At 52.6% G+C, this 14,734-nt stretch overlaps 1 long non-coding RNA gene across 4 annotated transcripts; it reads left to right on the top strand.

Moving 5' to 3' along the window:
- The first annotated feature begins 210 nt into the window (after positions 1–210).
- Positions 211–13,998, top strand: LOC115337971. 4 transcript variants are annotated; one of them, XR_003922298.1, is made up of 3 exons: positions 211–298; positions 12,416–12,513; positions 13,888–13,998. It is a non-coding gene; the product is annotated as an uncharacterized LOC115337971 (long non-coding RNA). The 4 variants fall into 4 exon arrangements; XR_003922300.1 differs by lacking the exon at positions 211–298 and adding an exon at positions 1,598–1,621; XR_003922299.2 differs by lacking the exon at positions 211–298 and adding an exon at positions 2,636–2,672.
- The last annotated feature ends 736 nt before the right edge of the window (positions 13,999–14,734 follow it).

The following is a 14,734-nucleotide window of genomic DNA, read 5'->3' as shown; positions in this document are numbered from 1 at the left end:
AGCACAAGCAACGGCGGGAGACCCGCACCGCGCCTCCCGCTCCGCGCAAGGGCCGTCGGCCCACCCGGGCCCCCTCGATTCGGACACCGACACCGCCGGCCCCCCGCCGCTGCCCGCGCTTCGCTACAACTCCCGCCGGCGGCGGGGGGCGTGGCGGCGGCGGGCTGACGTCAGCGCGCGGGGCGGGGCCGGGCCGGGCCGTACGGGAGGGGCGGGGCGGCCGCGGCCCATTGTGGGCCGGGGCCGGGGCCGGGGCCGGGCGGGCTCCGCGCCGCGCAGCCCAGCGCCGCGCCGGCAGGTACGGCGGTCCGCGCCCGGGAGTGTGAGAATGGGGGAAGCAGAGCGGCATCGTTCTGGGACGGGACCTGCAGTCACTGAGGTCTGAGCGCAGTGGGTCGGGGTGGCGGAAAGACCCACGGCATGTTATGCTGCTCGGGTGATGTCCTAGCAGCTCAGTGCCTGTTACGGGCAACCTCTGCTAGCAGCAGATCTTGCCCCCAGCTCCAGCAGGGAGGAGAAGGATGGAGGAACAGTCGGGAGACCACTTCCCCCACCCCAAACAAGCAAGATTAATTGCTTGCCATGGCATGGCTGCAGAGGCAGCGCAGCCGGCATGTGTTCTGGCTCAGATGTGTTGCATGACGTTTAGCTTAGGCTGTGGTGGGTCTGCCCCGCTGCTGCTCCTGAGTGTTTCTTTTGTGCAGACCTTTCCGAGGCAGCTCTCTAGAGCTGCACGTCCATCTGACTTTCACCTAGTCGTGAGATTTTCTAATTTTTTTTTCTGGGTGCTTGTTTCTCGCTTGGCCTTAGCATCTTCTGAATGACGGTGCTGAGAAGAGCTGTGAACTCGTGTGCAATCCTGGCGAGTCTGCGGCAGCTGAGGTCCGGTGCAGCTGTTTCCTTCAAGGATGCTTGCGTGGATGTGAGCGACTGTGAATCTGTTTGTGTAAAGCTTTCTCCTCCCGTGGCTGCCAGGCACCCCTTCACGCTCCCCTTGCTTCACGCTGCTGCTTCTGGCAACCGCAGCACCTTCTTGCCCAAGGCAGAGCTGAGGCCGGGGGAGATGCAGCTGGGAAGGTGGACGCCCTCGCCGTGCCTGGCTTTCACAGAAATCGCGTGCAAAGGACGCTTCCTTTGCGGAGGTTTTCTCCCCTCTGCCCCCAAAGCGCTAGGAGCGTCTTGGCTGCGTCTGTGTGCCCGGCGCAGGGAAGAGAGGCTGCACTCTGCCTTAATATCGGGTTAAGCCTTCAGATGCATGGTGATTTTCAGCTGCCCTGTTTTGCTTGGCACCGTTCTTGCGTATCCCATGCATAACTTTCGGCTGCCGTTCCTCTGCCGAGGGACGCTTGCCCAGCTTGCTTGCGGACGGCCTGGTGCTGGACCTCCTCCAGCTGCAAGGGAGAAGAGCAGGCCCACGGCGATGCCGCCTTGGGTTTCCTTCTTCCATCAAGTCCTGTGGTCAAGCACGGGGCTTCTCCCATCCCCGTCCCTGTTTCCCACCTTCCCTGTGCAGGAGTCGGTAGGGTTAAGGCTGCCGGGAACCTGGGTGTTGTTCGGTGGTGCCAGGCGAGCGTCAGGCAGGAGAAGAGCTGAATTTGCAAATCTGTTCCTGGGTACTCCGGTAAGTCACGCCAAGGACTGTTTGAACTGCGCTAATCCCCAGTGCCTCTGGAGCAAACCTTGTTTACAAGAGCCGGTGCTTCAGACGGGTGTCCTGACAGATATTTTCCGTAAAGCCGTTTGCTTACCAAAGCTCTCTGGGTACGAGAGGTTGGTTTTGAGACCTCGGCCCACATGCTGCCTCCTCGCCCTGGCATTTTGGAGGCATCCTGCAAAGAGGCTGGAGGCTTTTTAGGGACAACTCGGATCCATTTATAAACTCCAGCTCCTTTTATCTTCCGTGGAGAGTGCTGCCTGGCAAGCTGCATGTGAAACAGCTGGTGGCTCTGGAGCCACAAGATATCTCCACCCATCACAGGGAGCAAAAAGATGTCGAGGAAAATTTTTGGAGCATGCTAAATACTGTAATCCCTACAGTCAGTTTGCTTTTGGGTATGGAGCTGGAAATGAGTCTTTATGCTCATCGTTTTCTCGCTTTTACTTTTGTATTAAGTGCTGCTCTTCTGTTCACCAGGTTCAACAAAATTTGCCATTTTTTAGGTGATGCAGCGCTGACCATAGGTGTGTTCAAACTGCGGTGATGTGCGATGGGCTGTGATTTGGGTTATGTAGTCATGAAATTGTGCCGTTGCCTTAGCTGTAAAATACAGTATCTCCCTCGCTTTTCAAAGCCATCCTATAGCGTGACAGCTTTCAGCGTGAGAAAAAGAGAGTAAAGAGGGACTTTAACCTCAAAATACTCAGCGGATGGTTTTCCAAAGGATCGATCATAGTTGCATCAGGGGAAGCTCTGTTGGCTTTGCACCGGGGTTGAGGCTGAACTAGGTGAGAGATGCATGAGACGGTGGCGATGACGTGTCTCACAGCTGTAGCTTGGTTGCCTCATGGCGACATTTTCTTCCCTTTGCCTTGTGTTTTGGACTACGTGTTTCATTTTGGTGGGAGTCGGGGCGAGACTGTGTCTTTGGGGTCTGGTGTTGCCAGTATGCCATGGGGTGTTGGAGCAATTAAGGAGGGATCCATCCCTGGGGACACTGAGGGCTGAGCTCCAGGTACGGCAGCGGGCTGTTACGGTGCATCCGGAGATGCATGTTCTTGCTCTGGGAAATGGATTCTTTGGGCAGCACGGAGAGGGTGGAGAAAGACCCTTGAAAAATGGGTGCTCGTTTTTCTGGGGTGGGGAGGGAAGCCGAACAAAACACATCTAACAGTCGCCTTGTCAGTGACCATCACGGGGATGTCCATACCCAGCACCTGGGCTGTGCTCAGTGCTGCTAATTACAGCTGCTGTCACTGTTGAAAGTAAAAGTTTGAGTCTGTTCACTCTGGGGTTCCCATGGCAGCTTTTTGGGATGGCACCAGCCCCACACCTCCATGCCTGGCAGCCCTTGTCCAAGGCCAGGGACCAGGCGGCCCTTTGCTTGAGCTAAGCCTTGGATTTGCGAGCACGCGTCATGGTTGAGGAAGGTCTCGGGGGGAAAAAAACCTCTCTGGCTTTCTGCCCTGTAGTGAACCCACCTGCTGCAAAAGGCTCTTGCAAAGGTGCTCTGGAGCTTGAGAGATGTTGCTGTAACGGTCCAAAACAGATGACCGCTGTCCTTTCCAGTGCTGGCCTTGCTTTTGGCTCTGTCCTGCCAGAGGATCTGCAGCTCCGCTCTCCCTTGGGTGCAGCGGTTCCTGCCGAGCAGAACTGGCTCGAATTCGGGAAAATAAGCAGACCTGCAATACCGGAGCTGGGAGTCCCTGGTTGTTGCACGAGGGGAGAAGGTTGTAACCAAAAGGCACTTTCGTCACCTCTCCACCTGTGCCGCTGCTGCAGCTGGCTTTGCGGCACTGTAATTGCATTGCCGTCTAATTTATAATATGCTGCGTTTGGAGGACAGCTTTATATTCTTTCTAAATTCTTGCATAGCTCCAAGAGGGGAAATTATCACTCACCTTTCCGTTTTGCACGTGGTTTTGTTTTTGTTCGGAGTTCCACGTTCTGAAAGCTTGCGGGATGCCGCTGTTGGGGATGTGGCATGAGCGAGCCTGCGCCGCACGTCTGGGCAGAGGAGCAGGGTGGTCTCTCACCTGAGCTCATGGGATGCTCCGTGCTTTCCCGGCACCAGCTCCAGGTCATTCAGTGCCCAGCGCAGGTGGATGCTAGCAGCTTGCCAGTGCTGGTCTAACCCCAAGCCTGTTAAAAGCCCACAGGACCGAGTCTTCCCCTTCCTCCTCCTGCTTCCTCCCCCTCCCTTGCTTTTCAACACCGCGTTCTTGAATAAATCATCTAGGATGTGATCACACAGGAAACTCGCGATTTTTAATTTTTTTTTTTACAGCTAAGTTAGGAAGTGAATTCAGCTCTCCAGGGTTTCAGTCCTGTGCTTTTTAGTCACGAGGTTCTACATCCTTTCTACTCCGTCACTTGTGACATGACGTCTCCTTGGCCGCATAAGCTTTTCGCCTGCTTCTGCCTGCCTGCAGAAACAATAGCTGCTGGAAATGCTCTTCAAGAACCTGAAAGGGATGGGGATTGTCTGTGGAGAATGCAGATTTGATCTACGTTAGGTCTTTTTGTTTTTAATTTGTTTACCACTCGGTTATCCTTTTCCTTCAAAGAAAAGCAAAGCCCTTGTTCTTGCAGAATTCATCGCTGCTGATGTGTTACTTGCTGGAAGTAACATGCTCAAAATACTGCATTCCTTTGTGCATCTTTTCTTTATTTTCTTTTTCTTTGTGGGTGGGAGCTTAGGGCGTATAATGGGCAGATTAGCAACTGTATTTGTGGAGTAACCCATCTTTGTGCAGGTCTGGCTAGAAACCAATTAAGCTTGTCTTGATCTCTAAATGAGATTTTTTGCCGAACGCCTCACCCAACTGCCTTTTGCATCCATTAATAGCGGGGTGGGATGAAAGCAGCTGAACGTGTAAAGATCGTGTGTTGGATAAATAGAGGCGCGTTGGTTGTGGGGAGGTTCCCCGGGATGCATGCGAACTGCTGCCTCTTTGTGCGGTTGTTTTGTAGCTCTGGTTCTTGAAACTGGGATTAGGTGTTATGTGGCAGCTAGTGTGCAATCCCCTGGGATAGCGGGCGTGGGGTTGGAGGCAGAGCTGCTGGATAAACAGGAACATCCCATGGACTCCATTAACGTGCCGGTCCCCATCCCTGTAAGATCCCTGGGGTGAGACCAGGGTGCGTTTGGGAGCTCCTGGTGACACTCAGCTGTGGGTCACCCAAAGTGCCTTGCCCTTGGTGTATCCCCCTGGTCTTGGGTTGCTTTTTAGCCTGGGAAAGCCCCGAGACTTTCCAGGGGGTGGGGGGGGAATTGCATCGCCATGCTGGGGGACCCTGCCTGGGTGGTGTTTGCTGCTGCTGCAATGAAAACCGGTCCGGGAACGGCACTTCAGTGCAGCATTTTTGAAGAGAACCGACTAAAGAAAGATGCCTTTAAGAAACCGTGCCTTCAGGGAACCCTTATATCTCTGTCCCAGACCGTTTCTGCGTCATGATAAGATTGCAGAGCAGCTGGATTTGTGCTCTGCTTTGGGAGGTGTAGGTGGGGGAAGGGCACTGGGATTTGCGTGAGGGTGCAAACATTCGTTATGATCACCTTTATTTGTAAAGTAACTACAGACAAGCAGTGCACAGCCTAATACCTTCTCCCGTGAATGCCTGGATTCCCTGTCGTGGCCAAACGGCGGGGAGAGTGATCTCGAGGGAAGGAGGGAAGGAAAACACTGGGCGAACTGCGCTCCCTGTGTTGGAAAGGATCCCATTTTCCCCATCCCAGCCCTCCTGGCTGCCATCTGCCGCCCCAGCTCCGAACCGGGAGTGTGGGCTTTGCCAGCGGTGGGTTACGGGGTGTTGGTAGTGGGATCACGATGTTGTGTTCATGCAAGGGCGTAGCTGCTACAGATGTGCCGTAGCACACACGAGACCATCCTCCTGCACGGCTTGGTCCTCTCCCATGGGTGCACGAACCAGCCTCTCCCTGCGTGCCCCACGCTTTGCTCTCCATCTCCCTGCTCTTTAAAGTCCAAAGGCTCTTAGATGACCTGTGGAAGTACTGCTGCTTTTTCTTCTCCCAGTGTAAAAGTGCCCAATAAGAGATGCGGGTCTAAAGAAATTCCGTGTTGTGCTGAAGCCCATGCGCCACATCGAGGATGGTCATCTTGTGGACCTCGACGTCCTGGCACGGCCAAACCCAGTTCTTGCCTGTTTGCGGGGGAAATTTAGGTCAACTTGGAAGTCCTGGATCCACAAAGACCTGGATCTGAGTGAGGCAGGTGCCTTGTGGGGTGCAATGACAAATGCAAAAGCCTCAGAAAAATCCAAAACTAGGATGACTGGAAGATGGTTTTGGTGCTTGGGTGGGGGGTTATGGAGAGAGGGGGTGGGACAGCACTTTGCTACCTTTAGGGCTGGGGCTGTTTTGCTTTTTGGTATGCCCTTGATTGGAAATTTGGGGAGTTTTAATGCCAGTGAGACAGAAAAATACCCGGCAGCAGGGTCTCCCTCAGGCTTCATCCTGCTGTTGTGGGGCTGAGCCGGCGCGGTGCAGTGATCTGATGTGGCGTGGCAGCCATGCCCTGTGGAGATACCATCTCCTGGGAGGAAAATATAAAAATAACCACCTCTTTGGCCACGTCTTTGAGTTGTGTGAGACCGCAGTGAAGGAGATGGGGGGTGAAATGTTACCGGTGGAAGCTAGGCAGGAAAACTGAGCGTTTTCCCAGGAGGCAGATCTGAAGCAAAGGTCCTGAAGACCACGAGGGAAACATCCTCACCCTCCTCCCATACTGTGCTGGGGTGCAGGGGACACACTGGAGCTGGGGTCTGGGGTGGTTTGAGGAGATTCCCCATTGTCCCCCATCCTCCTCTTCCTCCCTTTGGGCTGAAGGTGGTGCAGCACCGCGCAGGTTACTGCACCTCATCCCGCGCCGTGGCTCTGGGGTCTAGGCAGGTGATGCAAACCCTTGTGAGGCTGTGTCCTGCCCAAGACTTTGGGAACCTGTTGGACCTACTTCGCTGCCTCTTTGCTGTGTATTTCCCTTTTCAGAGCTTTGATGGAGCAGGTCCATTCCTCCTTGGGGGACCACAAAATCGTGGAGCTAGGAGGAATAAAACCGTGGGAGGCGTGGTCGATGGCAGACGGGAGCTCCTGGCATAAGCAGGCTCAGCTAATTTAATCTGCGGTGGACCCGATCTTCTTTGTCTTCCAGTTGAGTTAAATATACCCTTCGAGTTGTGGTTACAGAGGCTAACTCCCACTTTGATTATGCAAAACGCGCTAACGCGGGACGCAGCTGGCTGCCTCCGAAGGGAGCTGGGAGGAGAGCAGGACGGGGCATCCCATGGCCAAGACCCACGTTGCTCTCTCTTGCTAACCTGTATGTGGACCACGGCCGAGGTGCGGGATGCTCCATAGGCAGCTGCGTGGAGATCTCCAGCTCTGGGGTTTTGGGGAATGCAGCTTTTGGAAGCACTAGGTCTTGCAGCGTACCCATAAGCTTTCCGTTGTCTGACAGGTTTTAAAGTTTAGTGGCCATGCTGCAGCTACCTGGGCATGGCTGGTGGCTTCAGGACAGAGAAAAGGGCCCTCTCCGTCTTTGCAGATATTCCCAGAGGCTGCACTTCAGTATTTCTGGATGCAAAAAAATAACAAGTTGTTGGTTGGCTTGAGCAGCAGTTGGAAGAAGTTTTAGTCTTGGAAGGCGAAAGGGAAATTAAGTGTCAGCAGGGAAATTTAAGGTATTAGTCCAAAGGTGCCACCTGGGGATTTATGTGCCTGGGATTAAGATCAGCAGGTGGCCATGTGCGTGTTGGGGGCCGCCTGTTTGCACCCCGGTCTGTCTGTGTTGGTGCTCTGCCTGAGCTGCTGGGTGGGTCTCTGGTTGCTTTATCTCCTGAGATTTGTCTTGTGTGACAGCATCTCAGATTCTTCTGTGTTTGGCCCCACGAGAGTCCTTGAAAGGCCAGAAAGTCACAACAACAGGTAAAAAGCACTGCTGCATCTTGTCCGTGGTGCCAGCCTCAAAGCTAAGAGTTGCTTTATCTTTTCAGCTTTCTCTATTGCAGGCTTCAAAATAGCCAAGAAAGCAGTTCATGAGGAGAGCTTTAACGAAATATAGCTTCAGGGTCTCCGGTATCGGCAACTTCTGAGTTAAATACCTGGTGACAGTCATGCACCGGGTCGCGTCGGTATTTGCTGTAGGCTGGCAAACCGCTATTCACCATTTGCTTATCTGCAGTATCTGACCAGCTTATCCTTGAGTAGCTGGATTTATCCCCCTTATCCGCCTGTGTGTTGGGAGCCTGGCGTGCCGTACCGTGCCAGCCCACCACGCTTTCCCACTCCTCCACCCCAGCGTGCCGGGAGGAGCCCGGATGGCTGCAGCCGCGGCTGGAGCTGGGGGCTTCGGGGAGAAATGGGTGTTTGCCCTCCATGGGATGATTGATTGCTTCTGTTATTTAAAAAAAAACCAACCCTCCTGGAGAGAGGTACTTAAGCTGACTGAAGTGTTTAAGTGAATGAGTTTCCCTTTAATGAAAAACAAAAAAAATTATATATATCTATCATAATGGTACCTAAAAGAACGAGCCACTGACCTGCTTCATCCCTGGTTTGGCTTACAGATGGAGAGGGGAGGCAAATTTTAGATGAAAGGTGGGCGGAATCAGCTTTGCCCTTGAAAGATCAACTCCTTGGCTTCTGTGGCAATGCCTGACTCTGTTAGCTGTGAAAAGCAGAGAACCGCTTTCCAAGGGCAGGGCAGTTTGTGCTTTCCTGGTGTCTCAGGAGCAGAGCAGCACGTGTACAGTCGGAAGAAAGTCCCCTGGCGAGGGTGAAAACTGCAGCGGGTGGTGGCACATCCTCTGCGCCTTCATCCCCACGGCGTTTGCTGGCGTTGGCTCTAGCCCCACGCTCTGCCTTTCCTCTTTGCCGTTTTAAATGATTTCTAGTGAGCGGAGAAGTGGCTGTTTGCTGGCTGCATATTCCTGCGTTGCATTAAAGTCATTAAAGGTAGATCTGTGCCTGTTCTGTATTGCTTTGGGTATCGCACGGGCAGCAGCTGAAGGGAAGCCCCGGGTGCTCAGGGATGCTCACGGGCTCACCCGCCTCGTCTGGGTACCTGCCGTGCCACGGCGAGAGCACGGAGCTCATTTTAGGACTGCAGCGGAGGGCGATAGTCCCCAATTGCTGCTGTGCCTGGGCTCAAAGATATTCACGATGAGGGCGATTTCTGAGACGGCGCAACCAGAAAGTGCTTGGAGCCGGCAGCCAGGGCTGTAAGGACCCGCACAAAGCACACGTGCCAGCTCGCTCTCCCTCTCGCCTGGGCTGGGCAGGGCTGACAGGGCTTGCAGCCTTCCCAGCTCCGAGCTCTGGGCTCCGCAGTGTTATTTATTGTGCTCCCAAGAGCTGTGAGCAGTGGCTGGCACCCTCTGTTTCGATCACCCATGCTCCCCGGTGCCGTGCAGGGCTCATCTGCTATGAGGGAACGTTTGCAAACGCTACAGTGATGAGAGTCCGTTTATTTTTTTAATCCTCACCACGCAAAGGAGCCGTTTTCTCCCCAGCGCTCCTAAATAGCATGGTGGAGGCAGGTGGTCCGTCCAGGGCAGGGGTTCCTGGTCCACGAGGTAGAAGGATGCTGCAGAGCCAGGCGAGGAACGGTGTCACACCAGGGATGCAAAAGCCCTTAGGGTTTTATTCTGCAAAGCCAATGCACGCGGGAACGGCAACCCCTCGATGGCTGAGTTAAGTGAATAGATGTGACGAGACACGTTTGTTTATGAAAATACTAATCGTTCCCTCGGGGGATGGGGTGTGTTTTGGGGAACGGGTGAGGCAGCGTGGCAGGGCGTGGGTGACTGCAAGCGATGGGGACCACAAACACAGCTGTGTGTGCCTACGTGCCCTGATAACGTGAACTCATCGCTGCTGGGAGTCCCTGCCTCAGGTTGCTGGCAGAGATGGGGTACCCTTTATTAATCCACAGAGATAATTGTATTTTTAATGTAACCAGCGGGGGAGTTCACATGGGGCGGAGGCATTCCTAGAAGACCTCCATAGGTACCACCTTGGAGGCATCTAACAACATGACTCAGCATCTTCGCTGATGGTTTTTTAAAGTAGGTCTCAAACTGGCACCAGTTTTAAAGACTAGGAGATGATCTGAAGATGGGGATGCTGGGATGTGATCCCAGGAGGTAATTTGGAGCTGTGGAAAGCGGTTTGAGCCATGGTCAGCTCTGCCCGCTCCTGCGAAAAGCAGTTTGGGAGCAGGACTGCTGCTGAGCCTGCGGTGGAAGAGCAGCGCCTGCCCCTGCCCTCGGTGTTGACGGGGCCGGTTTGACTGATGAGGGTGCGGGGAAGTGCCGCACGTGCATAAAAGCTGGGGCGATGCTTCGTGCTGGGATATTTGAGTGCTCCTCTTGCCTTTTCATCAAGAAGCTACAAAATGCAAGTGTATATCGCTTTGTCAGGGGGGTGGTGGTGGGCATCCAGCGGCTCTTCAGTCCAGCAAACAGCCCATGCCTGGAAGCCAAAGCCAGATGCTTGCTATCCAGAGCAAGGCACAGGTACATCTGGATATTTATTTATTTTTGAGCTGCATTTAACCAGTGGAACAAACACTTGCAGAAAATGGCCTTAGCCTTGTCTCAGTGTCCTGGATCCAGACCACAGGTGGCCCTGGGAGGGAGTTTGAGTTTGATGAAAGCACGTTAAGCTATCGGTATCAAGAGAAGCGGATAAGAATGATGAGCTGCAACGCTTGGGAGTCCCATACTCCAGGAGAAATCACTCTTTCAGAGCAGACGCTTCTAATGTGGCTTCGCGGGGCCGGAGGAGGACAATGCGGAAGAGGTCAGCACGGATCCGTGCCGCAGTCCCACCTCCCTGCCCCGTGGCGAGCAGACCCTGAAGGGGTGGCTGGGGCAGCACGCGGGATGGTGTCGGTGGCAGCAGCCTCCATGTCCCACCCTGCCCGGTGGCTGCAGCCCTACGCAAGCCAACAAGCAGGTGTGGATGGAGCTTCAGTGGATGCGAAGCTGACGCCAAGCAGCATTTTCACCTACTCGCTTGCAAGAATCACCCATTGGTTCTGCCTGCTGTAGCGCAGAGAGGTGGGGACGGGGTGAGACACGGCACAGATCTGCGCTGGCCTCTGTATCGTCCTCCGCCAGCCCTGCGAAGCCCTGCTAGAAGTGTCTGTTCTGAAACAGTGGTTTCTTCTGGAGTATGGGGCTGAAATGATAGCGCTGCAGCCTCTCACTGCTGAGGATAGCCCTCGTTTTGTCTTGTCCCGTTGATCTGAATGAAGTAATTTATAAGGACGTTTTCCATAAGTCAATAAATCGATGCTCGCTGCTGTGCCTGGGAGGTTTAGTTTGCTCTAGATACTGCACTGAGTATCTCTGTCCTGAATTGCACTGCAAAGTCCTGCTCTTTGGGAGAGGATGGGGATACGGCTCGATCCTCCGGGAACACGCTGCAGGCGGCTGATGGTGCCTGGTCCCTCTTACTTACGCACCTCCCAATGTGGGCTAATGAGACCAGGGAGTGTGTAAGTGCAGTAGTTTCTCTAGATAGTGTGTGGAGCTTGAGGACTCTCCGTTGTGCCAAGCAATTCCTGATGTTACAGGTCTTGGGGAAACTGAAGCCAAAAATAAAGGAGGGGAGGGAGCGTTGGCCTTTGGAAGAACACGGTGCAGAAATCTCAGTTACATGTAGGTTTCCCTTTTGTATCTCTGCGTGACGTTTCCTGACGAGAGGAAGTGAAAAATTCCTGCTGCACCGTGACACCTCCTCTTCCAAAACCTGCTTTTGTGAGCCTTTTGAAAGCGATGCACATGTGTTTACAAAGCCTGATGCAGGATCTGCCTGAAAAAAGAGGGTTCAGAAATGCAGCTCTGCTACATATAGAGAAATCAAAGATAACCCCAAGGCCTTCAATCCTGTGCTTGTTTCCCGTGCTGTGTCCGAGCACCATGGTCTGGCAAGGCTGGAGCCATGGTCACGCGGATGGGTTCATCCTATTGCCAAGACCCGGGAGGGGACCTTTCCTTTCTGCTGTGCACTGTGGGTTTGGGATAGTTCCTGACTTGTTCTTGTGGCACGAGGGGTGTTCTGGGGACCTCTGAGCTGATGGGCCATGGACTCGGGTCAGCCGACCCCGTGGGCACCCGGAGCCCGGCTCTCCATCCCACTCCGCCTGCTGAGCTGAGCCCCCAGGGACCCCTCCACTTCTCCTCCAGAGTGGCTCCGAGACAGTTCTGCATCTTTTGGAGGTCAGAGCTCCTGCTGGGGAATCCAGAAACGTTCCCAGAGCCAAACCACGCCACGGCGAGCGGGTGTGTGCCTGGTCTCTGCTTCTCATTTCCTTCGTCACTGCAGGGAGCAGTTGAGCTGCACATGGGGTTTCAGCGGGGTGTCCCCTCTTTCATTCCTATATATTAGAAAAGTCTGTTCATGTGTTTATATTTAAAAAAAAAAAAGTACATATTTTAACATAGCTGTTTGTGAGCTATGCCACTTGGGACTGGTCTGGTTGGGCGAAGGAGGGATGTTGCTCGGAGCTGCCTACCTGTTGCACTGGCAGCCGTGCGATGGTCCTGCTAGTTTGGCCGTGCTTGCACTTAGGTTTATTTTGGTGAATTCTTTTTAAAAAGGGCGTGACTTATTTTTGCGAGCAGCCCCGCACACACTGACTTTGTTCTGCTGCAGTTGAGTGTTTCAGGTCTTCCAAGATTTAATCAGAATAATTGGTTATTGTCTGTTCATACCTTCTGTTTTTGTTGCAGGATTTCCAAAGGGCGTATTTATCTTCCAGAGTGCTGCCTAAGTGTCGCTTAATCATTAAGCATTTGATTTCCTCCAAGTTATCTGTCATGCTGCTTATGTAAGTAAATAAAGAAAAAAGAAGGGAGGGTGGGGATGGTGTTGGTAGATTCTGCTTGGGGGGGGTTGTAAGGATTTTTTCTGATTGTCATGGGTTTAATTGCAAGTTGCCTTGGGTTCCCAGCCCGTCATGCAGTGATCGGAGGACTGCATGTTTGGATTGGCACTTAACGACCCAGCCAGTTTAATGAGGTTGCTTTCAGCCAAGCCTTCATGTATACCCCGCTAAACTGGCAAGAGCTGTGTTACTCCCTGTCATTTCAGGAGGGGGAAGAAAAAAATGGCTTTACGTAAATAAAGGGCTTTTGCTTTCGCTTGTACAGTTACACCTTTGACTCTTTAACCTGGTGGTATCCCTTATAAAAATCACAGCTCTGCCTGGAAATAAGTTACCCCTGTAAGTTCGCCACGATTGGAAATTGGGTGTTTTTCAGCCTGTATTTGCACGTTTGGTTTGGGAAGGGGGACCTTCCCAATTCCCACATTTCCCATCTCTTTAACACCGGAGGTGAGAAGGACACAGAAAAACACTGCAGAAGAGGATGGGATGGCTGGAAAGCCTCACGAGACAGATGTGGTGCTGAACCCACCCCTGGTTCATGCTCGGCGGCTAAATGAATCGCACGATGTTTTCCCTTCAGTATTTATCACCAAGAGCAGCGGAGGGCAGCTGCCATGCTGATGGCAGTGTGGGGCCAGATGATTTGCTTTTTTCCCTTGGTTTCCCTTTCTTCCCAAGCTGGGATGGTAGGGGTTGGCAGGGGTTGGGTGCCGGGATGCTGGCTCATTGATACGGATGCATGACTAACCAAATCCAACAGGTGTTAAAACTCAGATTTATTCTTCAGCAAAAGCTAGTTAGAAGTCCGGTAACATTTTATAAAGCCACAGGCTCAACGATGTAAAGAGAATTAATACTACACGGCTGACTTAAGAATCCCCAGGATTCAAAGTGATGGCTCAAAACGTGCATATCACTCACCTAAAAGCTGAGGGCTCTCTCCCTGGAGGGGTTACCTCGGACGGTGCCCCGACCCGAGGGGGAGTCCCCGACTGCTGACCCGCTGCTCCGAGGAGGACTGCCAACGTGTCCTCCGGCGGGACCCCGTTTATACCGCTGTCGAATCTGACCTGTGGTCATTTAATTCTGTTGGCCAGGAGGGTCACCTCGGTGTACCTGGCGCATCTCGATTGGCCAGTTCAAATTTCAACCTGCAGCCTCCAGGGTTTCCTTCCCCTTCTCCCTTCCTGGAGAAGTTTTGTTTTCTGCTGGCAGGCTGGGGCGGTGGGGGGAATGTACTGTCACAGAAGTATCCATATGAGTTACGTCAAAATGTAAGCATAGATAATAGAAGCACTAACGAGCATTCTTTAGGATAAGATGCATCAAACATGCAGAAGATCACACTGTGCAGAATCATCCGAGAAGGGTCAAGTAGCGGACAAGTGAGGAAGACTATGGAAGACTGTTACTGATTTGTCATTGATTTGTTATTAGTTAGAATTAATCATATTTAGTTTTAACATTTTAGCAAAATCATATGTATGTTGTATTTTATATATTTAACCACCAACCAGTGTCTGCTGTGAAATCCCCTGTATAGCCCCGTATCAAGGCCGGAGAAATTGGCTAAAATCATCTAGTAGGAACATTTAGAACTTAGATAACAAGATAAAGAAATACCTGACAACGGGGTGGTGTAAGAGTTGTCAGTACGTTACCTGACAACGGCCTGTTTGGAACGCAGCGGCCGATCCCCAAGGATAGAATGTGCGGTACAAGGCTCCTGGAAGGTCCCTGGCTAGAGCCGTTAGAGATAACCACATAGCTACTGTCAAAAAGGGTGGATTGCACCTGTTGCCGTAACATCGATGAAGAAATCATAAAGTCTAGACGAACTTTGCTTCATTATAATACCAAAACACACTTCCTGGTCAAAAGCTACCCGCCTCCAAGACTTACCACGCCTCGGAGAGACCTTCACTGCGCCTGCGTAAAGGACATTTACATATGCTAATGATTTCCCGGAAGTTTAATGAATATGTATAACTTTTCTTGGAAATCTAATGAATATGCATCAATAAGTCTTAATATAAGGTGTATTGTTTTGGTGACAGGTGTGCGTGGTTTGTGAGAGGACTCGCCCGCGCACCCGGACGTCAATAAAGAAGTGTCTGCTTATCTACACTAAATTGGTGTTGATAAGTTCTTCATTCCGAGC

This window comes from Aquila chrysaetos, chromosome 2 (assembly GCF_900496995.4).
Source record: "Aquila chrysaetos chrysaetos chromosome 2, bAquChr1.4, whole genome shotgun sequence".
In the NCBI taxonomy this organism is placed as follows: Eukaryota; Metazoa; Chordata; class Aves; order Accipitriformes; family Accipitridae; genus Aquila; species Aquila chrysaetos.
This window is presented reverse-complemented; position numbering and strand designations above follow the sequence as displayed.